Source organism: Marmota monax, unplaced genomic scaffold, assembly GCF_021218885.2.
Source record: "Marmota monax isolate L192 unplaced genomic scaffold, Marmota_monax_Labrador192_F-V1.1 WCK01_AAM20220418_F8-fsc00003, whole genome shotgun sequence".
Lineage (NCBI taxonomy): Eukaryota > Metazoa > Chordata > Mammalia > Rodentia > Sciuridae > Marmota > Marmota monax.
Genome location: NW_026694084.1, coordinates 3858478 through 3884710, shown reverse-complemented (window position 1 = coordinate 3884710; position 26233 = coordinate 3858478). Strand labels below are relative to the sequence as shown.

Genomic DNA, 26233 nt, shown 5'->3' with positions numbered 1-26233 from the left:
AGGACTATGTGCTAAGTTTGTTCAATACTTAATTGTTATTAATTTATTAATTGATGGCGTGTGGCTAACTAAGACTATTTTCAGACAAAAATGCTGATTCTGCCTTTCTCTATGCCTTCCCTACCTCCTTAGTTTAGTCAAAAGGTATCAGTCAGGTTGCTCCAGTGGGAACAAAACAGAAGTAAAACAGTTCCATCTTTAAGGGGCTACAGCCAGCTTTGCCTACTCTCCGGATACTCTGCTTTAAAAGCCCTGGTCAGGGGCTGGAGATGAAGACCAGTAGAATGCTTGCCTAGTTGCACCAGGGCCTGCATTCAATCCCCAGCACTGCAAATAAATGCAAGGGGGGGGGGGCGCGGAGCCTTTGATCAGGGCTGGGGGTAAGGCTCAGTAGGAGAGCATGTGCTTAACATGTGGAAGGTTCAATCCCCAGCACCAAAAAAAAAGAAAGAAAGAGAGAAAAAAAAAATAGCCCATGGTGATCACCATACTTAATTAGCACAGCAACTGTGCCCAACTTTCCCACGGTTCTGAAGCCAGAAATCTCCTGTTTGCACCCCTATCCAAATTTCTTCCTTCTTTCATTAATTCAACACTTTCTACTAGAGATTATGCCCAGCACTGGACATGACTGCAAATAACTAAACTGTGCTATTAATATATGTCATAGTATCCAAATTTGAGTAGAAGACTTTCTATTTAACTTAACACCTGTGTTATAGAAGGCTTTAAAAAAAAAAAAAGCTCTCCAGTGAATTTCTTGTGAGAATACTGCTTTACATTTGAACAGAACTATTCAAGATTTGGGGGATGTCAGGGTATTGCTCAGTGGTTGGTGTTTGGCTTGCATGTGGGAGGCCCTCAATGTAATCCTTAGCAGCATACATACCCACACAAAAACTTAATATACAATATTTAATTTGATATTCATATCTATTAAAAAGAAGGGACGGTATTGTTGTCATTTGACAGGTGAAAGCAATGAGATTGGATAGGTTAAATGATTCCTTCAAGTTCACACAGCTAGGAGACAGAGCAGAGTGGGAGAAAGGACTGAAAGGATACCAGACTTATTGGGCGCCCCTCTGTGCAGGGTGGAGTGCAGGTTCACGTGCACTCTTAAAACCCTTTCAGGGACCTGGACAACTCTATCTTCATTTCACAAATAAGGAAATTGAGACTCAGAACCGCAGGCACCGGAACTAATATGTGCAACAAATGTAAATAAAATATACTCTGGATTTCTAAAGCTTATACTGATTACATGTTGAAATAATACCTTGGATATATTGAATCAAACAAAATATATAATAAAATTTTAAAAGTTCACATAGCTAGTAAGCAGCAAAGCCCGTTTGGAAACCCAGCTGTGACTTCTAACTGGTTGCCTTTTCTATTATTCCTTACCAAAACAGGAAGTGCAGACTTCTTAGAGGGCAGCTGCCTCTGTCTGTGTGTAAACAATACAGCAGCAGAGAACCACTGTTAGGTTTGTTCTTTTTAAATTTTTAATAAACTATCATTGTGTTTATTATCAATTTTATAAATAGGCAGCCATCAAGAAGCCAAATACTGAACTCAGCAGATGAGGATATTCTGAAAATATGTTTCAGTGACACTTAGAAATGCACGATTAATAAGAACAGAAACTAAATCTGTAGACTTACTAAATAAACAGCAAAGTGTTTAACTTCCTAAACCTGTGATGACCACCTCCTTCTCATTTACATTAGTGATCTGCCTCCATGTGAATGATTTCCAAATCCAAATTAACCTGCAAAATGTCTGGTGACCTGAGAACATAAACAAGAATAAAGCCCCACCCTAGATTTCAGTGCTGCATGAATGAAAACAAATAATTAAAATACAATGGTGAAACTAGATGCAGTGATATGCCTGTAGTTGCAGCTACTCTGAAGGTTGAGACAGGATCGTTTGAACCCAAGAGTTCCTGGGCAACCTGAGCAATTTAACAAGACCCTGTCTTAAACATAAAATGCTGAATACATCCTATAGTAGGAAAGTGCTATAATAATGTGGAAGTTTTCCTAAGAAACAGGGTAGGAAATAATTAAGTTTAATAAACATTACTTAATCATAATTCTACATCTGAAATCTTACAAGCTTTCTAAGGAAAATTATATGAAGATAATGTTTTTTATTGAATACTTATTGTATACTAGATATTATGTTAATTGATTTACAGATAGAGAATATAATTTATTCCTTACAACAACCCTAGTATTATTTTTACTTTACAGATGAAGAATCTGAGGCCCACAGACATTGAGTGACTTGTTCTATATTCCACAGTTCACAGAACCAGTTTGGGTTCCCAAGTGCATTCTTTTGAGCTGGTGATGTGGTAGAGTCTTTGCCTAGCATGAAAAGTACTTCATGTGCCTTTCTTCCTTCTGTTTGGTTTTAAGGGAACTCAATCCCTAATGCTGCAAAAAACAAAAACAAGCAAACAATTGAAAAATCAAATGCATTTTCTTAATCATGATTCTTTTTTTTTTTTTTAACTTGTCAATGGACCTTTATTTTACTTATTTATATATAGTGCTGGGAATCAAACCCAGTGCTTCTTCACACATGCTATGCAAGCACTCTACCACTGAGCCACAACCCCAGTACAATCATGATTCTTTTATTTTTTTTAAACATTGTTTTTTAGTTGTAGATGGACACAATTTCTTTCTTTATTTTTATGTGGTGCTGAGGATCAAACCCAGTGCCTCACACTTTCAAGGCAAGTGCTCCACCACTGAGTGACAGCCCCAGCCCCAATCATGATTCTTTATAGTTGTTTATCCTCCTAATTTCAACTGAACCTTGAACTTGACCTTGCTGACACCTCATGGCCTTGACCTCCCTGTCTTCCCAGTCTCTCAGCCATCCCCTTTCCTTCTTTCCCTCTCTATCCTCCAGCCCTGCCAAATGGCTCACAGGTAGGTATTGCCTGGTGTGTGGTGTAGTCTCTCTTCCCTTGCAAACATGTTTCCTACTGCCTGGATGAGCCAAATCACAGAGTCACCAAACCTGTTTGTAAATCTGGCAGAGTGAAAGATGAAAAGGAATCATAAGAGTATATTTGAAAAGTTAATATGTGACTTTCATAACACTGAAAGAATTTAAGGAATTACAGAAGAGGAAAATTTATGGTAGAGTTTACATGTGAGAAGATCTTACTGGTAGAAAGTAGGGAAACACATTCTCTCCAAATACAGTTAATGACATTCAATTTATTTAATCCTGTAGGGGAAAGATACAAAGATAGTTAATATCTCAAGGTGTTATTTCTACAAATGACATTCTTAGACCCCAAAAAAATTTTTTTAATTTTATTTTTTGTGTGGTTAGGATCAAAGCCCGGGCCCAGCACCTATGGCACATGCCTATAATCCTAGTGGCTTGGGAGGCTGAGGCAGGAGGAATACAAAATTCAAAGCCAGCCTTAGCAACCTAATGAGGACTTAAGCAACTTAGACCCTGAAAAAGGGCTGGGGATATGGCTCAGTGGTTAAGCACTCCTGGGTTCAAAAGAAAAAATAAAAAGGGCTGGGGATGTGGCTCAGTGGTTAAGCACCCCTGGGTTCAGTCTCTGGTATCAAAACAAACAAACAACAAAACAACCAACAACAGCTCATGATTGTTTTGTGGCTATTATTTAACCTAGCTATAATAATTTAAATATATTTGCTAAATAAATGTTTAAATATGAATGTTAAAATAATATTTTTCACCACACTTTTTTTTTTCTTCAGTACTGGTTATAGAACCCCCAGGGTAAAGCAGGTGGGGAAAAGGAATAATAGAAGTTAAGTTAATTGGATTAGACAAAGGGGAATTAAGGGAAGGGAAAAGAAAGTAGAATGAATCAGACATAACATTCCTAGTTCATATATGAATACACGACCAGTGAAACACTATTTCATGTACAATTACAAGAATGGGATCCTAATTAGAATAAGTTATATTCTATGTAAGTATAATATGTCAAACTGCACTCTATTGTCCTGTATATCTTTAATTTTTTTTAGATGTACATGGACACAATACCTTTATTTTATTTGATGTGGTGCCAGGGATTGAACCTAGAGCCTCATGCATGCTAGGCAAGTGGTTTACCACTGAGTCATAACCCCAGTCCCCCCAGTCCTATATTTTGTATTTTATTTATTTTTTTTTTATTTTATTTATTTTTTTTTTTTAAGAGAGAGTGAGAGAGATAGAGGTAGAGAGGGAGAGAACTTTTCAATATTTATTTTTTTTTAGTATTTGGCGGACACAACATCTTTGTTTGTATGTGGTGCTGAGGATCGAACCCGGGCCGCACGCATGCCAGGCGAGCGCGCTACCGCTTGAGCCACATCCCAGCCCCTGTATTTTATTTAAAGACAGAGTTTAACTGAGTTGTTTGGTGCCTCGATTTTTGTTGAGGCTGGCTTTGAACTCGTGATTCTCCTGCCTCAGCCTCCAGAGCCGCTGGGATTACAGGTGTGTACCACCGGCTAAAAGAACCCCCATGGCTGGGGTTGTAGCTCGGTGATAGAGCTCTTGCCCAGCACACTCGAGGCACTGGGTTCAATCCCAGCACCGCATAAAAAACTAAATGAACAATATAAAAGTATTGTGTCCATCTACAACTAAAAATATTTTTTAAAAGGAAAACACATTATTAAAACACAAAACAAACAAACAACAAAAAAAAAAAACAGGGCCTTGTGCATGTTAGGTAAGCACTCTACCACTGAGCTACATCCCAACCCTTATCACAGATGGCTTTCAGAATAAAAAATTTAGCGTGCAGAAGTGCACACCTGTAATCTCTGTAACTAGGTATTCTGAGGCAGGAAGATTTCAAGTCGGAGGCAAGCCTTAGCAATTTAGTGAGGTCCTAAGCAACTTAGTGAGATCTTGTCTCCAAATAAAATATAAAAATGGCTGGGGATGTAGCTCAGAGATTAAGTGCCCCTGGGTTTAATTCTAGGTACCCAAAACCAAAAAAAGCAATGTGTACAATCCAATGTAAAAAAAATGAAAGACTGGGAGGATATATGTAAAACTATTAAAGTGTTTATTTCTAGTAAATGAGATTTAAAGATCGTAATTTTACTTAAAACATTTTTAAACCTGGCTTGATGGCCCAAGTATGTAATCCCAGTGGCTCAAGATGTTGAAGCAGGAAGATCGAAAGTTCAAAGCCAGCCCAGGCAACTTAGTGAGATCCTGTCTCAAAATAAAAAATAAAAAGGGCTGCTGGCCATATAGCTCAGTGGTAAAATGTCCCTGGGTTCAATCCAGTACCAAAAAAAAATCATAAACTCCATGTAGATTTTTTTGTGGGGGTAGAGATTGAGGGTTGAACCCAGGTGTGCTCTACTTCTCTGCTCAGCCCTTTTTATTAATTTTTTTGCCCTTTTTATTTTAATACAGGGTCTCCTTAAATTTCCCAGACTGGCCTTGAACTTAGGATCCTCTTGCCTCAGTTGGGATTATAGTAAGTAGTACCACCATGTCTAGCTTCAAAGAAGAAATTTCTGCTTTGGTAAAAATGGCCATTTGGCCCAAAGAATTATTAGAAAACTTTTAAATGTCAAAAACCATTCAATCCCCATAATAGAGAAATCAATTTTTTTCTAGTGTTGGAGATTGAACCCAGGACCTCATGCATGTTCTACCACTGAGTTTCATCCACAGCCCCATAAACTGTTTTTTTTTTTTTTTAAAGAAAAATGGAGATTTTTTTTTTTTTACAATGTTACTTATTTTATGAGGCTAATATGACTCTGACTCTAAAAACTTGACAGGAATCATGCCCAGAAAGAAAAATGTACTGGTTAATCTTGTTTTTGAATGTAAGTATTATCCAACTTGGCCACACAGAAGTCAAGTTCTCCCCACCCTGAGTAAGCAGACTTGTCCCAGGGAGGAGGTATTACAGGTACCATCTCCAAAGGCCTAAGGCCACTTCACTCAATGAGAAAAAAAATTCTTATCTTTATCTCAATAGACCCCAGGAAGGCAGGTAATAATCTTCCCCTTTTGAAAACTTAAGTATGATAGGCTTTTAAAAAAAACATTATATATAAAATATTAAATATGACAAAGATACCCAGATGCACTGATATTCACTACATCATTCTCTATGCTTCTCAGTGTTTGAAAGATGTCATAATTACAGATGTTTAAATTATTAACTATATATATATATATATATATTTTTTTTTTAATTATGTTTTCAAACTCTCCCTCTCATCAAGCAACCCTTTATTGAACTCTCTTCTGGCTATGTTCCTTGCTCATTTCTGCTCTTCAAAGCTACCACCTCAAAATTTTAAAAATTGTTGTCTTCCCTTTCTTCCTTTCTGATCCCTTGTTCAACCTAGCAACCTTCAACTCTTAGATCCCCACACGGCTGACACTTAGCTGGCAAACATCACCAATGAGAGGCTGCTAAATAGCCCAGCTGCTGTTTTGTTCCTTACTCCATGGTACTTTATGTGCCTTTCTTCCTTCTGCTTGGGTTTTAAGGGAACAGGCTGTCCTGGTCCTCCTCCCACTTCTCTGGGCTTTCTCGGTGGCCCTGGCAGTTTCTCTTGTAGAGAGCAGACTGTGCCCTGCACTGAGTTACTCATTTCCTATAGAGATCTAGCTTGCCCTGAGCTGCTCCATTTTGAATACAAGTGCTTTGTCTGTGCGAGTAGATAACCAACAGATGTTGGACACACAACTGATGGAGAGCAACCACCAGCTGCTCAGCACAAACACGAGGCACACAATGATGGATAACTTACTCGAGCTAATAAAAAATTACCACCTGTGAACTTAATAAATTGTCAATGGCACATAGTCACCTGGACTTATCAGTGCCATACCAAAGAAAGTAGGCATGAGATTTTATCAGAAATACCAGACCAATGAATGATGCAACCTCCTTACTTGAAATATAAAAGGAGGAGCACCTATGTTGCTGTGACATAGCAACACTGATTGACCTTATCACGGACTGCCTGGTGAACACTTCACCACAATGCCAGGCAACCAACTTCTGACTCTGTCCCTGGACATGCAGCTCAGCATGATCCCCTTGCTATGGCTCTGCCCACTTGGAACTCTGCTATTAGCACCCTTTTGCCTTAACAACTGAGAGGTTGGGTTGTTGGTTGGTTGTTTGGTACTGAGGATTGAATTCTAAGAATTTTTTTTTTTTTTTTTGGTGGTACTGGGCATTGAACCCGGGGAATCTACACCCACTGAGCTATATCCTCAGCCCTTTTTATTTCTTATTTTGAGACAGGGTCTTGCTAAATTGTCCAGGCAGGCTTTGAATCTGCAGTCTTCCAAATCCCCAGGATTACAGCCTGCACAAGGCAGGAGTTGGGTTGTTACCCTTTATCTGACCACCTGCAGTGACTCTTGGCATTTGTATTAACTCTCTGCTTCCACGCTCTTCATTCTGTAGAGCTCTTTAAATCCTGTGACCTCCTTAACACTTTCTCAGCCTTTGTCTAACCTATGTATCACTGTGTGAAGTGGATTTAAGTGTTATAGACATTAATAATTAAGATCCAAATGGAAAAAAGAATTTGCGACTGCCATGGTCACAATTACCAAGTGAGACCAGGAGTATTCAGCAAAGGAAAGCAGATGAAACTGATGGAGCTTAGTAAGTTTACTGATATTCAAAACTTTCTGACATTGTGGGAAGATACCAGCATGTCAGTCTACGTAAATGGCATAGCTTGCTCATGCGCAGGATATACCTCCCCAATTGCCATCTCACTCTGCCTTCTCTCATCTTGTCTCCAACTACACTTCTTTTTTTTTTTTTTAATATTTATTTTTTAGATATTGGCGGACACATCATCATCTTTATTTGTATGTGGTGCTGGGGATCGAACCTGGGCCGCACGCATGCCAGGCGAGCACGCTACCGCTTGAGCCACATCCCCAGCCCCTCCAACTACACTTCATTCGTGGATGACTTTCAACATTTCTGCTTCTCAGTGCTAATATCCTCTGGTTCGGAGGTTAGGCATGAATCCTGATTCTACCACCTACTAGATAGGTCACCTTAAGCAATTTTGATTCTTCGTCTCATGTGAAAATACGAGTCCCTTCCCTCAAAAAATTGAGAAATAAGTTTTCTAAAACCTTTAACATGATGGGCATGGTGGCCTGTAATCCCAGTGACTCCAGAGGCTGAGACAGGAGGATTGCAAATTTGAGGCCAGCCTCAACAATGTAGTGAGGCCGTAAGTCACTTACCAAGATCCTGTGTCAAAATAAAACAATTTTAAAAAAGAAGGAAGAAAGGAAAAAAAAAAAAAAGGCCTGGGGGATGCGGCTCATGGTTAAGTGTCCCTGAGTTAAATCCCTGGTACAAAAAAAAAAAAAAAAAAAAGATAAAACCTTTATCACAACACCTATCATATTTGGTTAATAAGAGTTAAGTTTTCAATGCCTCTACAAATAGAAGAAAAAGAATCCATGTGTCTCAAACTAAACTCATTCTATTCTTTGCCTGTAAAACCACTCATCTTTCTTGGCTCTCAACATTTCTAAATTCCCTTCTGAGCCACAGTAAGTATAATTCTGCATCATGCTCAACCTTCTCCTTGCTTATCTCCCCTTGCAGATATTTTTGTTCCTTAAAATCTCACACCAGCAACCCCTCTGTATCTTTACTTTCTCTTGCTTGGTGCAGGCTCTTCCCATTGCTTTACTCAACTCCTCCAAAGGCCTCTACACTGGCCTCCCAGACCCCAGAGACCCCAGGGTTGCCATCTTAAATCCATTTTGTATCCTCCTCCAGTAAGCTACTAAGACACTGCTCTGACAGGGTCAACCACATCTCTGAACCCTAAACTGCCTGTGAGATAACAAGGAAACTGAGCAAGGAATGATCGTGTCTGGGGTACAGTGTGGTGACTTCTTGCTGAGCCCTCTTTCTCTACTCTTCTGATATTATGAAATATACATTTGCTTTTCATCCCAATTTCCAGGAGAGAGGGGAAAAAAAAAAAAAGAGCTCCTAAAATCTTTGGAATCTCCAAAGTAATAAATGTCTTTTTGTATGTTAATGGATTGACTGCTGGGTGGCAGTCTCTAGGTAGCTTCAGGATGGGGGCTGGTTTCCGGAAGACCAAGGCAGCATTAGCCGGCTGGGAGTTTAAGCCTCTTCCCCCAGTGTCTGGGAAGGGAGAGAGTTTGAAGATTGAGCCGACTAATGACCAATGGTCAATTATGCCTATGTAATGAGGCTTCCCTAAAACCCCAAAAGGACAGGGTTCAGAGAGTGTCTAGATAAATGAACACATATCTGGAGGTTCCAGGAGAGTGACCACCCAGGGAGGGCAGAGAAGCTCTACGCTCCTGATAAAAATGCCTTGCCTTATATGCCTGTTCACCTGTATCCTTTACAACAAACATGTAAAAGAAAATAAGTTATTTCCCACCGGGCAGGCTGGCTTATGCCTGAGTATAATACCAGCTACCCAGGAAACTAAGGCAGGAGGATCACAAGTTCAAGGAGAACCAGAGCAAATTAATGAGACTATCACAAAATAAAATTTTTTTAAAAGGCTGGGAATATAGCTCAGCGGTAGAGCACTGTTGAGTTCAATTCTTAGTAGTGAGGAGGAAAAAAGTGTTTTTCTGATGTCTGTAAATAGCTCTAGCAAATTAGTCCGACTGGAGGAGGGAGTGGGTCAAGAGCTCAGGTAAAACAACCTGAAACTTGTGGTTACTATCAAAAGTGGGGGCAGTCCTGTGGGACTGCTCCTAACCTCTGGTACCTGAAGTCATCTCCAGGTAGGTAAGAGTTGGAACTGAAGTCAATTAGAGGACTTCTAGCTGGCATCCTGAGCAGAACCTATTTATCTATCTATTTATTTATTCTTTCTAGATATACACGACAGTAGAGTATATTTTGACATATTATACATGCATAGAATAAGTATAACTTGTTCCAATTAGGATCCCATTATTGTGGCTGTATATGATCTGGAGTTCCTTGGTAGTGTATTCATATGTAAAGATAGGAAAGGTATGTCTTATTCATTCTACTGTCTTTTCTAGTCTCATCCTCCCTTTCTTCCCTTCATTCTCCTTTGTCCAGTGAACTTCTAATCTTCCCCTCCCTTGTTATGAGTTAGCATCCACGTTTCAGGGAGAACATTCTGCCTTTGGTTTTTTGGAATAGGCTTACTTCACTTAGCATAATATTCTCCAGTTCCATCCATTTACTGGCAAATGCCATAATTTCCATCTTTTAAGGTCTTCTTCAATTTCTTTCTTTAGTGTTCTGCAGTTTTCATTGTAGAGGTCTTTTACTTCTTTTGTTAGATTGGTTCCCAAATATTTTGGTATGTGTTTGTTTGTTTGTTTTTTGAGACTATTGTGAATGGGATAGTTTTCCTGATTTCTCTTTCAGCTGGTTTATCATTGGTATATAGGAGTACAATTGATTTATGGGTGTTAATTTTATATCCTGCTATTTTGCTGAATTCATTTATGAGTTCTAGGAGATTTCTGGTGGAGTTTTTTGGGTCTTCTATATATACAGAATCATGTTGTAGCAAATAGGGATAGTTTGAACTCTTCTTTTCCTATTCATATTCTTTTAATTTCTTTCTTTTGTCTAATTGCTCTGGTTAGGGTTTCAAGGACTATGTTAAATAGGAATGGTCAAAGAGGGCATACTTGTCTTTTTCTGGTTTTTAAAGGAAATGCTTTCAATTTTACTCCACTTACAATGATGTTGACCTTGGGTTTAGTATATATAGCTTTTACAATGTTGAAATATGTTCCTACTATCTCTAGATTTTTTAGTGTTTTGAGCATGAATGGAAGCTGAATTTTGTCAGATTTTTTTTTTTTTGTGTGTGTGTGTGTGTACAGAACGTATTGATTGGTTGTTGTTGAGGAGAAATCCTCACATGCTTCTTAGTGACCAGAAGTCACAGAAGTTTCCTGTCTTGATTGTTGAGTGACAGAACAGAAAGAACACTTTGGTTCTTTTATATCCTCAGAATTTTAATTTTAATTCTAGATAGTACACCTGAGAGCAGTTCAAGTCTTAGTGATTATTACTTTTCCACATTCCTCTGTGTGTGAGTATGTAAGTGTATGTGTGTGTGTGTGTGTGTGTGTGTGTTTTTGAGAGAGAGATAGATGCTGGACACTGATTGAACTCAGAGGCATTATACCACTGAACTATCCCCAGTCCTTTTTATTTTATGTTGAGCTGGCATCTGTCTAAATTGCTGAAACTGGCCTTGAACTTGGAATCCTCCTGCCTTGCCTCTGAGTTGCTGGGATTACAGGTGTAAACCACCACACCAGGCCCACAATCCTTATTAATATCTTTTAAATTGCAAATGTGATTTTACCTGTATATCAGCAGAGGGACTGGTTTTGGGAGACCCCCACACTAAAATCCTATGAGTGTTCAAGTTCCTTCTTTTATTTATTTATTTTGGTACCAAGGATTGAACCCAGGGGTGCTTAACCATTGACCCATATCTCAAGCCCTTTTTATTTTCTTGCAAAATTGCTTAGGACCTCACTAAATTGCTGAGGCTGGGTTTTGTGATCCTCCTGCTTCAACCTCCCTCATTGCTGGGATTACAGGCATGGCTTAGTCCCCTATTTTATTTTTATTATTATTTTTAAGTTTTTTTTAGATGTTATGAACCTTTATTTTATTCTTTTATTTATATGCAGTGCTGATAATCAAACCCAGTGCCTCACACATGCTAGGCAAGTGCTCTACCACTGAGCCAAAACTCCAGCCCATAGTCCTTTGTTTTATTGTATTTATTTATTTATTTTAAGTATTTTTTTTTTAGTTGTTGGTGGACCTTTATTTTACTTATTTATATGTGGTACTGAGATTTGAACTCAGTGCCTCACTCATGCTAGGCAAGGGCTTTACCACTGAGCTACAACCCCAGCCCTAGTCCCTTATTTTAAATGAGATAATATTTGCATATATCCTATGCACTTCCCATATATTTTATTTATTTATTTATTTATTTATTTATTTATTTATTTATTTAGGGTACTGGGGGTTGAACTCAGGAGTACTTGACCACTAAGGCACATCTCCAGCTCTATTTTGTATTTTTAGTGACAGAGTCTCACTGAGTTGCTTGGCATCTTGCTTTTGCTGAGGCTGGCTTTGAATTCGCAATCCTCCTGCCTCAACCTCCTGAACCCCTGGGATTATAGGCATGCATCACCACAGCCAGCCCATATACTTTAAATCACCTCTATTCCGCTTATAATACCTAATAAAATGCAAATTCTGGGCTGGGGTTGTAGCTCAGAGGTAGAGCGCTTGCCTAGCATGTGTGAGGCCCTGGGTTTGATCCTTAGCATGACATAAAAATAAATAAATAAAATAAAGATATTGTATTGTGTCCAACAACAACTAAAAAAATATTTTTAAAAATGCAAATTCTGTGTAAATAGTCATTATTCTGTATGTTTGGGGAATATACAGAAAAAGGTTTTACACACTGAGCACAGATGCAACCAAATAGGTCTATTTACATGGTGTACAAAGGAGGCAAACAATGCTCAAAAACTGCTGGAGAGAGACTAAGATCTGTGAAATGATGGAGGCTTCAGCAGATGTGCCTGCACTTCTCTCTTTATTTTTATTTTTTAAAATAAGTTCTTGCTATGTTGCCCAGGCTAATTTTGAATCTATGAGCTCAAGTGATACTCCTACCTCAGTCCCCTGAGTCATAGGAATTACAGGTGTGAGCCACTGTGCCTAGCTTTTACGTGTCTCTTAATTCACATGGATTCAGCATAGTGCTCAGAGTGTAGCACATTCAAGTTTTGAAACTTTCTGGAATTTTTTTCTGAATATTTTCTTTTCTTTTTTTTTTTTAAAGAGTGAGTTCTTTGAGAGAGAGAGATAGAATTTTTTTTAATATATATATATTTTTTTATTTTTTAGAGGACATAACATCTTTGTTTGTATGTGGTGCTGAGGATCGAACCTGGGCCGTACACATGCCAGACGAGTGTGCTACCGCTTGAGCCACATCCCCAGCCCTTTTCTGAATATTTTTAATCCATTGCTGGTTGAATCCACAGATGTGGAATTCAAGGATACAAAGGTCCAACTTATTCCAGAGAGGGATAATAGAATAAACCCTGGCACTTTATTATACAGAATATAGACAGACGCTCTACAGAGTATATAACTGGAGTAAGATAGGTAGGCATTGGGTGGGACTCCCTGAATGGGAACTCTCCCTACAGTGAGATTTTTTTGCCTAGCAATGTGTAAAGAATCTGGAAGAGGTGGACATGGTGGCATATGGCTTGGGAGGCTGAGGCAGAAGGATAGCCAGTTTGAGGCCAGCCTCAGCAATTTAGTGAGATCTTGTCTCAAAATAAAAAGTAGAAAGAACTGGGGATGTGGCTCAGTGGTTAAGTGCCCCTGGGTTCAATCCCTAGTACCAAAAAAAGAATTTGGAAGAGCCAGATGCAGTGGTGTACACCTGTGATCCTAGTGACTCCAGAGGCTGAGGCAGGAGGATAACAAGTTTGAGGCCAGCCTCAGCAACTTAGCAAGACCCTAGCTCAAAATAAAAATTAAAGAGGGGCCAGGTATGGTGGCGTATGCCCGCCATCCCAGTGGCTTGGGAGGCTGAGGCAGGAGGATCCTGAGTTTAAAGCCAGCCTCAGCAAAAGCGAAGTGCTAAGCAACACAGTAAGACTCTGTCTCTAAATCAAATACAAAATAGGTCTGGGGATGTGGCTCAGTGGCTGAGTGCCTCTGAGTTTAATGCCTGGTACCCTCCAAAAAAACACATTAAAGAATGAGGAGACTGGGGTTGTGGCTCAGCAGTAGAGTAACCGCCTACCGCGTGTGAGACAATGGTTTGATCCTCAGCACCTCATATAAATAAATGAACAAAATAAAGATCCATCAACATCTAAAATTAAAAATTAAAAAAAAAATTAAAACAAAATGGGCTGGGGATGTAACTCAATGGTAAAGCAGCCCTAGGTTTAATCCCTGGTACCAATAACAACAACTAGAATTGTTGTGAGTACTAAATGTGATATACCATTTGTAAAGCTGTCAGTGTAACACCCAGTACATAAAAAGCATTTGATAAAAATGTAATTTTCATGGAGGAAGCAGGAAAGCTTGGAGATTTTTCTGGAAGATTTCAGATTCCAGATATAGAGTCTGGATTTGGGTCCAATGAGCTAAGTTCTAATAAGACCTCCAAGTGATTCTGAAGCACATGATCAAATCTTGAGAATCACAACAGACTTTTAAACCAGAATCTCTGGGGTGGGACCCAGGCCTCAGTGCTCTCAGAGTTCCCTAGGTGATTCCAATGTGTAGCCAAGATGGAGCATCACTGCTTGGGCTCATGCTAATATAATTTAATAGCTATAATTTATGAAGCATTACGAATGTGTCAGACACTGAGCTTCCTCATTTACATTTACACATAGTCTTCCCAACAACTCCAGTGATTTCGTCATTATTCCCACTTTACAGAAACTAATATTGAGACTTACCAATGTTGTGAGTCTTGCCCACAGACCCTAAGTTCGCAGAGCCAGGATTCAAATTCAGGACTTTTCTGACTTAAAATCTGGCTTCAGGCTACTGCCAGGTAATATAGCATTCTTAGAGCTATCATTAAGGTACAAGCAAGTATTAGTGCAACGGGAGACTAGACATCACAGGAGGTACTGGCTCAGCAATTACTAAAAAGAAGCACTCAGCTCTCCTGGTAAAAGAGCTCAAGTTTAGAACTCAGACAAATATAGCTTTAAGGCTGGCTCTGCCCAAGGTCCTACTTTGTGACTTTACCTCTCTAAGCCTCAGTGTCCTCAGGTATAAGATGGAGATAACAATACCAACTTTTTAGATTAAATTTGATGATACTCATGAAAGCCCCTGAAACATACTAAGGCCAATAAATTGTTTGCATATCCCCCCAAGGAGAAATTCTTTTTCCACTTTAACCTGTTAGGTAGGACCAGGGGTTTGGTGGCTGCTGTAGCATAAGATCAGCTTGGGAGTGACAATTTCTCAGTTCTTTAATGTTTTGCACTAGTTGACTCTATTTCCATATTCTCTTCTGAACTCAGCCCAAAAGAGTTGGAGAAAAGTCAGGGTGTATGTGTCAGAATATAAAAGTGTTGCAAGAATCAGTGTAGAGTTTAGGTTCTCCTGGCTTTCAAGTGGGGACCACTGAGGGAGTTTATTCTGGGGAACCCATCTCCCTAGCCTTTAATTATATCTTCTAGGGTAAAATTTACATATAACACACGTAACTCCTTCCCTCCTCTCTCTCTCTCTCTCTCTCTCCTTCTTTCTTTGTGGTATTGGGGATGAACCCCAGGACCTCATGCATGCACGTACCCCATTTGTAACTCACTCACCCAAAGTTGTATGAGTCAACCTAGGGATTGCAAGAATAAGATCATATCTTATTCCATTACAATTGGGGTGGGATATAATGCACAGGCAAGAATCAAGTGCCAGAGACTCAACCTGACTCACTCATTTTTTTTCCAGTGGAAGTTTTCATTAAGATATTTTATTAAGATAAGTTTTTATTAAGATTGTGGATTAATATACAGTTGTAAGGAATTATATAGAGAAATCCAATGTATCATTTATCTAGTTTTCCCCAGTGGTAATATTTTGCAAACCTATAGAACAATTTCATAGCCAATATATTGATATCCATTATTTAGATTTCCCCAGTTTTACTTGTACCCGTGTGTGTATGTGTGTGTGTGTGTGTGTGTTTAGAATATGACTTTAATCACATGGGGCAGTCAGTGTGTCCACCATTGGTCTAGAGGCTGAACAGTTCCATTACAGTAAAGATTCTTTGTGTTGCCTGCCATACCCAGTGCCCTCCTGCCCCACCTCTTCCCACCATACTTAACCTTTGCCAGCCACTTATCTGTTTCTGAAATTTTGTCATAGAGTATGCAGCCTTTTGACACTGGCTTTTTCCATTCAGCATAACTCCCTGGAGAATTAACCAAATTGCCACGTGTATCAATAGCTTGTTTTCTGTCATTGCTGAGTCCATTCACTTTGTTGTTCTTTGATTGTGAACAAGTCACTTAGAAATTCACGCATTTCAACCTGAAGAATCTTGAAAATTGTCTTAACCCACTGAAGTCTCCATTTATTTATTCGCGTCTTTTGTTTTTGATTTTGTTTTTAACGAGAGGAAGTTGATAAAGGCATAGTTTTCTCCCAGGATTGATATATTGATATAAAGATCAAATGATATAATAAACATAATACATCACTGTAAAGGGATGTATCCAGGAAGAATGTTAATAAAATGGTCTTTTAGAGAGACGCTCCTATTTTAACTGGTGTTTTTCCTACTTCTTCCAAACATATCAAATTTCTCCCATTTTGGGACCTTTCTTCCAGCAAACTGAACTCCAGGGGGAGAGGGATTTGACTTTTAGGACTCCCTTGAGGAAGCTGCTTACCTGAGCAAGGAGAGAGAGAGCAGGGGAGGGACAGCACATCGTGAAGCTTTCAACACTCCTTTCAGTTATCTTCAGACCTGTTTTGATGGCAAAGTATCTGAAAATCTATGTGAAATATACAAAACACCATCAAAATTACATAAAGTGACTAATTCCACATTAAAACAGAAAACAATTTCCATAATAGAAAAGAATACCTCTAATTCTACACGTGTAGTGTAACATCACAGTTACAAGCATACATATCCAAGAAAAATAGCAAGATTTCTAACTAAGTGGTTACCTGTTTCTTGAGTTTTTCTGTAAATATTCATTTTGTGTTCTATTAGCACCCACCAGCAGACAAATGATAGCAACTCTAAAGGTCGAAGGGAAAAGTTAGGGGAGATAAACTTAAAATTTGAGAATTTTAGATGAGTGCAGTGGTTCATGCCTGTAATTCCAGAGACTCTGGAGGCTGAGGCAGGAGGATTCCAAGGTTGAATCAAACTTCAGCAATTTAGCAAGACCCTGTCTCAAAATATAAAAAGGGTGGGGATGTAGTTCAATGATAGAATACCCTTGGTTTAAATCCCAATGTCGTCTCCCCACCATCAAATTGAAAATTCTACATGTTAACCTTTTCACCTCCAACCAGGAGGAGGTATTTATTCTGCTTTGGTGGAAATATTCCTGCCCAGCTCACTGACTACTCTAATTCAGGTAGATCCGTGTTACCTGAGGATTCCAGTACAGATTCCAGTTTCCTCTCTTACTTATTCAATAGATCTGGGATGAAACTAGGAAACTTATTTAGTTTAAAAGTTCTTTAGATGATTCTGATAGTGAGCCAGAAGAGGTTGGGAACCTCTTCTATTTGGATTGTCTTCAGTGCTCCCCGATGGACTTTTATCTGACATCTCTGGGTATTCTTTTCTCCTATAAGACCTGTTCTCACTAGAGTTGTTCATTCATTTGTTTATATGTATTTATTTATTACCAGGATTGTAACCTAGTAGAGTTACATCTCCAGCCTTTTTTACTTTTTTATTTTGAGGCAGGGTCTAGCTGCTGAGGCTGGCCTCAAATTGAGATTCTCTTGCCTCAGCCTCCCGAATCACTGGGATTACAGGCCTTCACCATCATGTCCTGTTTAAAGCTTTCCTTTTCATTAGAACCTACATTTTCAAATTCATTGGGTTTTCAACTTCCTCCCTCCGCTTGAACTGCCCTTGCCCTGGTCGTCATCACTTCTCTTTCTCATCTTACTCAACAGCATTCAACATGGTGGACCACACCCTCTTGGCTTGAAATATTTTAAAATCTATTTCTTTTTTTTTTTTAAAGATTTTTAAAAAATGTTTAGTTTTTAGTTTTCAGTGGACACAACATCTTTTATTTTTATGTGGTGCTGAGGATCAAACCCAGCGCCCCGCGCATGCCAAGTGAGTGCACTACTACCGCTTGAGCCATATTCTCAGCCCTTTAAATCTATTTCTATGACAGACTATGCTTCTCTCAAATTCTTCTTCCCAAGCTCCTTTTCTGGCCCCACCCTGCTGCCTCTCTTTCTAGATCCTGTGCCCAAGAGCTCTTGCTGGGCTGGGATATCTCTCTCTCTCTCTCTCTCTCTCTCTCTCTCTCTCTCTCTTAAACTTGTCTGTATTCTGTCCCTAGATGATCCCATTTAGGTAACTGGCTTGAAATATTACCCATATGCTGATAGCATTCACAGTTCTACCTCTGCCTTTTTCTTGAGCTGCTTACCTGACATCTCCCTTGAATACCTATTAGTCTACTAGGAGTTTTTTTTTAGTTTTTTCAGTACTGGGATTGAACACAGGGTCTCATGCATGCCAGGCAAGCACTTACCACATCCCCAGTTTGTATTAGGAGCTCTGATTTAACAAGTCCAAAATAGAACTCTTGAACCTCTGCCCCTCATAAATACCACTATCCTGGTTCTGCAGTGTCCTTCATTTCATTGAACAGGGCTACCATCCGTGCAGTTGTTCAAGAGAAGCATCTAGCAGCCATCCATGCTCATTCATCCACTTATTATTATTATTTTTAATTATTCTTTTGGTACCAGGGATTGAACCCAGGGGCATTCAACTCCTGAGCCACATTCCCAGCCGCCCCCCCCCCCCCACACTTTTTTTTTGAATTTTTTATTTAGAGACCGGGTTCCACTGGGCCCTCACTAAGTTGCTGAGGCTGACTTTGAACTCAAGATCCTCCTGCCTCAGTTTCCTGAGCTGCCCGGATTACAAGCATGCACCACTGGGCCGGGCTGCTCATCCACTTATAGAAATATAGTCCCATCTCTTTGCTTCTTTCCTAGTCCACAGCACCATCATCTCGTGCATTTGAGGCAAGTGCCCTACCTTTGAACTATACCTCCAGCACGAAAACACGCGTATGCATACACACAGGAATTCAGACCACCGTTCTGTTTAAAACATAATGACTTTTCACTGTGAGTAGAATAAAATCTAACCCCTTATTTCAGAGGCTAAGTAGTCTAAAAATAAAGCTCTGGACCCTCACAGTGCTTTCCCTCTGTCTGCAAGGTTTGCCCACATATCTTTGCATTGCAAACTCTTCAGCTTTTAGTCCTGGCTAAAGAGACTTTGCCTAAGCGTTTCATCTGAAGACTCCCCTACCCTGCCCAGACTTTCTCTTTTTCCTTACCTGATCTATTTTCTCCTTTGTCTTCTCACTATCTGGATCGATTTTTTATTTATATACTTGTTGACTTGTTTATTGCTGGTTCAGATGGACCACATAGAGCTAAAATGTAGGGTCTATGTTCACAAAGCACGGGCTCAATCAAAATTTGTTTAATCAATCACTCATTCACACCACGGACTGACAGGCATTCCAAGTATTCCTTTTTTTTTTTTTTTTGCCACTGCATTTTTAACTGGGATCAGAGGTTTAAGAACCAGGAAGAAGGAGACTGGTAAAATTTCAATCGTCAATTTACTGACTGAGAATTTCTTCACCGCTCCCCGGAAAAGTCATCCCTTGTCTTTCTACAGGCCACCCCCATTTTCTGTCTGTACTTGTTTCTGGATCCTCTCCAACTTTCCTGGGAGGATCCCTCTGAAAACTGTTCTTCCTCGTTGGACTGGCTCCCCTCTCTCTGAGCAGAAGGTTCAGCGGCCTGGCTTAGAGGTTCTTTTTTGCAGCAGCCGCACCTCGGACACCCTTGTCAGCCGCAATGTCGGGGCTGGGGTTCAGCTGAGCCCTCCTCACCCTGCCACCCAGTTTTCAGTAGCCTGCTGCCACCTCAGCAGTGTGCGCCTGGTCTGTCCACACCCTAGTTCCGCCTACCAGCTCTGCCCTGCCCTTGTTTCCAGTCCCTTTTCTGGCTTTTTCACTGGCGAGCTGCCCAATTCGGCCTCCAGCTTCTCCATTGCTGAAAACATTTCAGCGTTACCGGCGCCGCACGTCTGCCCCCTAGTGGCTGGAACTGGAAGCACACACCGTTCACTGGAAAGAGCCCTTCCGTTTTCTAGCAGCTCCCTTCATCATCCGTTTCCCTTTGGGAAGAATTTATTTGTTTATGTCTGCATGTATATACCGAGGATTTAACCCAGCGGGGTCTAACCACTGAGCCACATCCCCAGCCCCAGCCCCACCCCCCCTTTTTTTGAGACAGGGTTTCATTAAATTGCTTAGGACCTCGCTAAATTGCTGAAGCTGGCTTTGAACTTGTGATCCTCCTGCCTCAGCCTCCCAGAGTCACTGGTATTACAGGCGGGTAGGATTTAAATGGTGGGGAATCTCAATTTCAAGGCATTCAGGACACCTGGTCTTCTCTGTGGCACGGTTAAGACCAAGGCCTATCTGTATTCAAGCCACAGTTTCCTCTCTTCCCTCAATGGTGCATTCCCTTTCTTTTCTCTATCACCTTTATTCATGATAGGGATGAGTTATTCCCAGGGCTAGATTGAGAATTTGGTATAGATTCTGTTTTGCAGCAGCCACACCTCGGACACCCTTGTCAGCGGCAATGTCGGTATAAAAATATAAAAATCCCATTAACGGATATCTGTTTGATTGGCATTTGTTTAGTGAGAGTAGAGGAAAACTACTTTTCCTAATAATAAAAATTACTCCAACTAAAGGATTATAATATATAATGTTTCCAAACCAGAAAATTTCCTGGGAAGCATTACATTTTTGCCCTCCAGATGTAACTACTAACTATTCTGACTGATACTGCTGGATTATATTTGCCAGTTTTTTGAACTGCACAGTAAGTACTTTTTTTGTGTGTCTGATTTATTTTGCATAGCATCTGTTTGGAATTTATTAATGTGGATGCACGTAATAGTTCTTCTTATTGCTGAATAGTATTCCATTGCGTTGCTATACCACAATTTGTTCATTTTTCTCCTGTTGATAGCCATTTAGTTTACAGTTTCTTTTCAGGCTGTTATGAAAAAAACCTACTATGAACATTTGTGTGTGACTCTTTATTCATGGGTATGTTATTTGTCTTGAGAAATGATTTAGGAGTAGAATTTCTGGGTTGTAGGACATATTTTAAAGTTTATGAGAAACTGCCAGTTTGGCCAGGCACTATGGCTCACACCTGTAATTCAGGGACTCAGGAAGCTGAGGCAGAATGATGGCAAGTTTGAGGCCTCAGCAACTTAGTGAGACCCTGTCTCGAAATAAAAAATAAGGCTGAGGATGTAGCTCAGTGGTACAGTACAAAAACATATAACAAAAACAATAAAACCCTTTACTGAACCATTCAAAATCTAATATTTAAGTTTATCACACAAATATAAAAAATAGCATAAAATATAAAAATCATGTAGGACACAATCAATCATAAAGCAAACACCCTTGTAATTACCCTCCATGAAAGAACACAGCACCTCGCCATGACTACTGAATCTATTCATGTGCCACCCCAACCCAACACAACCCCTCCCAATAAAGAATAACCAGTGTTCTGACTTTGTTTTGGGCACAGGGTGCTGAGGATTAAACCCAGAACCCAGCAGCATGTCAAACTAAGCTCTGCCACTAATCTACCCCCAGCAACCTGTCCTGACTTTTATATTCATTGTTACATTCTTTCTTACAGTTGCATTTTTATTTATTTTTTTTAAATTGACAGTAGAATGCATTTATTCACTTTGATATACATAGATTGGATATAATTTCTCATTTTTCTGAGAGTACATGTTGCTGACATATTGGTCATATAGTCACATATTTACATACAGTAATAATATCTGTTTCATTCTACTATATTTCCTATCCCCACATCTCCTCCCCTTCCCTCTCATAACTTCCCTCTACCTAATCTAAGTTAATGCTATTCTTCCCTAGTGCCCCCCTACCTTATTGTGAATTAGCATCTGTATATTAGAGAAAACATTCAGCCTTTGGTTTTGTGGGATTGGCTTATTTCATTTAGCATGATATTCTCCAACTCCAACTATTTAGTGGCAAATGCCATAATTTCACTCTTTTTTAAAGCTGAGAAATATTCCATTGAGTATATGAACCACATTTTCTTTATCTATTCATCTATTGAGGGACATCTAGTTTGGTTCCGTAATCTAGCTATTGTGAATTGAACTGCTATATACATTGACGTGGCTATATTACTGTAGTATGATGATTTTAAGTCCATTGGGTGGGATATCTGGGTCAAAAGGTGGTTCCATTCCCAGTTTTCTGAGGAATCTCCATACTGCTTTCCATATTGGCTGCACCAATTTGCAGTTCCACCAGCAATGTATGAATATACCTTTTTCACCACATCCTCGCCAACATTTACAGTTGCAGTTTTAATATCTAACTGTGTATCCTTACACAGGATGGGTTTAGGGTCTTTTTAAAAATATATCTTTAGGTTTCTAAATTCATAGTTTCTCCACCCCACATATTTTTTCCCCTTGCAATTTATTTGTTCATGGAACTTTATATAACTTTATAATGTAGTTTGTTATCTCTCATTGTCCTCTGTTTTCTCTACTTCCTGCAAATTGATAGATAATTCCAGAGGCTCTATCAAATTCATTTTGATTTTTCTGGGGGAAGAAGACTCCTTTGTAGGTATTGTTTCTTTATCAAGAAGCAAGTAATGAGGGCTGGGGTTGTGACTCAGTGGCAGAGTGCTTGCCTAACACATGTCAGCCATTGGGTTGGATCCTCGGCACCACATACAAATAAATAAACTAATAAAATAAAGGCATGCATGTGGTCCATCTACAACTACCAAAAATAAGAGGGAGGAGGAGGAGGAGGAGGAGGAGGAGGATTGAGCTAGGCATAGGGGCATACACGTGTTATCCCAGTGTCTCAGGAAGCTGAGGTAATAGGATTCCAAGTTCAAGGCCAACCTCAGCAACTTGGTGAGACCTGTCTAAAAAATAAAAACTAAAAAAGGACTGGGGACATAGATTCAGTGGTAGAGTGCTTGCCTAGCATGCAAGAGTCCCTGGGTTTGATCCTCAGTAGTGCAAAAAAAAGAAAAAGAAAAGAGCAAAAGCATATAATATCCTGTTGGCTCTCTTCGTGTTGCTAGCAGCCAGGGTGGCTCAATTCATGAGGGGCTACAAAATGATGTTGTTTTACTTCTATCATTTCTTCTTCAATAAAGAGAAAGTTTGGCTACTCAGTGGTGTATTAGTGGGAAAAGTAAGAAAAATTATTGAATCTTGTTCTATTTACCAGTTTTCAAAACAAAGAATTGATTTGCAACCACCCTCCCAAGATGCGTGAATTTTTCTTTGACATCATTATGAACATATGAATTTAGACATATTTTTATTTTTACTAGTACTCAAATTGTCCCATCCTTGGCCAATGGCAGTCTCTCTGAATTAGTTCCCAAATCCTTCAAACATGTTTCTGTCAGTTTTTGATAGATTTCCCTGCCTCTGACATGAGTTTCTAAGCTCATCTTACACATTTCTTATTTTAGTCCTAGAATTAGCTTTTTTTTCTTTTCTTTTTTTTTTTTTTTTTTGGTACTAGGGATTGAACCCAGGATCACTTTACCACTGAGCTACATCCCCCCAGTCCTTTTTATTCTTTCTTTTGAGGCAGGGTCTTGCTAAATTGCTTAGTCCTCACTAAGTTGCTGAGTCTGGCCTCAAACTTGCAATCCTCCTGCCTCAGCCCCCAAGTCCCTAGGATTTCAGGCACACACCAGCTGGAATCAGGTTTTGTCCAGGAAGCTTGGTTTATTTTAGTGGGAAATGGTATTTCAAGACCATAACTTGAGTGTTAGGGTTGTTCATTACTATTTCTTTCTATTTTTTCTTTTCTTTCCTTCCTTTCTTCCATCTGTCCTCCCTTCTCCTTCTCTATTTTTTTGGGGGGTGGGTGTGTGGTACTGGTGATTGAACCCAGGAACCTCTACCACTGAGCCACAACCCAGCCCTTTTTGTTTTATTTTGAGACACAGAGTCTCTCTAAATTGCTGAGGCTGGTCTCAAATTTGGGATCCTCCTGCCTTGGTCTCTCAGGTTGTTGGGATTAAAGGTGTGCCACCATGCCCAAAATACTTCTTGATTCATATGGATATTTTCAATTTGAATTCAAGACTATAAGTTTTCACCTAGCATCTTCTGAATGGCATCTTACTTTCCCTATGTCCCCAATCCTGTTCTCAAGGACACGGGAGATAATAGAATCAGAATATCACCTAATTTCTCATTTGCTTTATTCTTCTTTAAATTTTTAAAAAGTCAGGTTCAATGATTATAATTGATCTACAGTAAAACACACCTTTTTAGGTGTATAATTTGATGAGTGTTTGCAAATGCTTGTAGTCCTGTAACCATCACCATAGTCAAAATACAGAACACTGCCAACCAGATTCCGTGTGGGCAAGAACTGACACAGGGGAATGAATGGTGAGGTGCCCTGGGGCGGTACACATCAAGCCCTCTTCTTCTCCTTCTACTCTCTCCCAGGCAAGTCCATCTACTTCTGGTCCTTTAATTGCTGGCTTACATTGACTCCAACATCCATGTCTCCTGAGCTCTAGATTTGACATGGAGATATATCCTTCTGGAGGTGCCACCTTATCTTTTCCCAAGCCTGCTCCTTCCTGCCTGACTTATCTTAGGTATTTCCAATTATCCAGCGATTTATCCTTTATCTTAGACTATGCTACCTTCCCCTCAATTCCCAAGGCCAATAGATCTCATCTGCCAACACCTTTTGAATCTCGCGGTAATCAGTCCTTCCTTCCCACTACTTTTTTTTTTTTTTTAAGTAGATGCTTGTGTTACTTCTCATCTAAGTCCCCCCCCCCCTGCAACCCCGCCCACTGTAACCTTTTCCCTCTTCTGGTCTAATGCCTTCTTCCTCTCTTGTCTCTTCACTTCACACCTCTTCCTCTTTCTCATCCATTTCTCTGTCTATTCTCCATGGTCTATAGTCAGGCCTGGGGCTGTAGCTCAGTGGCAGAGCACTTGCCTTGCATGGGTGAGGTACTGGGTTTGATCCTTAGCACCTCATAAAAATGAATAAAATAATTCTCCAAAAAGAATTGCTATTTTAAAAAAATAGTCTGCAGTTATATTTCTAAATGTAAATTAGATCATATAATTCTGATGCTTAAAATTCTTGAATGACTTGTCACTGTTTATAGAATAAAATCCCATACAATGTATTATTCATTATTATTCTAAAATATATTTGCAGTTGCTTCAAATAAGCCATGATTTTTCCTTCCTGCACATGGTTCATTTTTTTTGTTATGTTTTGTTGTGTGTATCCACCTTTTTTCTTTCTTTGAAGAGTTCTTGCAAAATTGTCTAGACTGGACTCAAACCTGGGTTCAAGCAATCCTCCTGCCTTATCCTCCCAAGTAACTGGTGTATATCACTATGCCCAAATATCACCTTAAAGGAAGCAACCTCATTTCAACATTCCATATTCTTTCTTCATTTTGTGCTATGCTATCCTCCATGTTTCTCCATTATACTGTTTCATTGGTTCTATTCATGGATACATACATCAGGCTCCCCCAGAGTTGATTAGTATTGTTTGAAACATACTTTTTGTAGCAAAGTTAAGTTTACTGATAAAGCAAGATAGACACACCTCTTGCTCTCCCAGTCCTTACATTCTAGAAAGAAAATCAATACAGCATCAAAATTCAGCTTCCAGTATTGTGGGTTTTAGGGATAACCTCCCACTTTTCTTTTCCAGTACTGGGGATGGAATCCAAGGGGATTTACCCCTGAGCTACACCCCTGGACCTTTTTTATTTTAAATTTTGTGACAGGGTGTTGTTAAGTTGCCAAGACTGTCTTCAAACTTACTATCCTTCTGCTTCAGCCTCCCAAGTGGCTGGGATTACAGGTGTGCACCACCACGCCTGCCAACACTGGACTACCAGCTTGAAAACAGAACCACTGTTTTAAACAGTTCTTATTGGAGATCTTGGGCTGAGTTTCTAAAGCTAACTAATAAACTATAGAAACCCATAATATTGTAAACTGTAGTGCTTCTGTCGTTGTATTTGAACAAATATCTACTGCACTGCAAGGAATTCATAGAAAACTAAAAGTTGCTGCTGGAGGACAATTTTTAGTCCTGTCCTCAGGAATTTATGTTTCTATTGGGAGAGACAGACAGACATTTAAAGAACTAATGAGAACACACGCCGGGCATGGTGGTGCATGCCTGTAATACCAGGGAGGCTGAGGCAGGAGGATCTCAAGTTTAAAAACAG

General features: G+C 39.6%; 1 long non-coding RNA gene across 1 annotated transcript; it reads right to left on the bottom strand.

Moving 5' to 3' along the window:
• Positions 1 to 713: 713 nt before the first annotated feature.
• Positions 714 to 19917, bottom strand: LOC124107046 (uncharacterized). The gene is made up of 3 exons (XR_006856264.2): positions 19198 to 19917; positions 16525 to 16629; positions 714 to 2447 (listed from the first exon to the last, which is right to left on the bottom strand). It is a non-coding gene; the product is annotated as an uncharacterized LOC124107046 (long non-coding RNA).
• Positions 19918 to 26233: the final 6316 nt, after the last annotated feature.